This window comes from Cariama cristata, unplaced genomic scaffold (genome assembly GCF_000690535.1).
Source record: "Cariama cristata isolate BGI_N322 unplaced genomic scaffold, ASM69053v1 scaffold25956, whole genome shotgun sequence".
In the NCBI taxonomy this organism is placed as follows: Eukaryota; Metazoa; Chordata; class Aves; order Cariamiformes; family Cariamidae; genus Cariama; species Cariama cristata.
The window spans coordinates 1,047-1,319 of NW_009624186.1; the positions used below are offsets into that span (position 1 = coordinate 1,047).

General features: G+C 64.1%; 1 protein-coding gene across 1 annotated transcript in view; it reads left to right on the forward strand.

Moving 5' to 3' along the window:
- Nucleotides 1-173: 173 nt before the first annotated feature.
- LOC104163932 (serine/threonine-protein kinase/endoribonuclease IRE1-like) overlaps nucleotides 174-273 on the forward strand; it is a gene marked incomplete at its 3' end in the record, with an annotated part of 7,513 nt that continues 7,413 nt past the window's right edge. The window contains exon 1 of the mRNA XM_009703087.1: nucleotides 174-245. The remainder of the gene's footprint in view (nucleotides 246-273) is intronic.

Consider the following 273-nt stretch of genomic DNA (forward strand, 5'->3'; position numbering starts at 1 on the left):
GCGGGCGGGCCCAGCCGCTCCCCCGGACGTGGGGCAGGAGGAGGAGGAGAGGCTGCCTGGGGACCTGCGGGGAACGTGTCCGTGGAGGGGAGGCAGGGGGAAGCCTGGCGGGAGGCTGCTGGGGACGGAGAGCAGGGCTGCAGAGACTTACAGAAAGTGTATTTTCATTCTCAGGGAAGAAGCAGGACACCTGGTTCATTGTGGACCCCAAGTCAGGAGAGAAGCAGACCACTCTCTCAACAGAGGCCTGGGAAGGTGTGTGCCCGTCAAGTC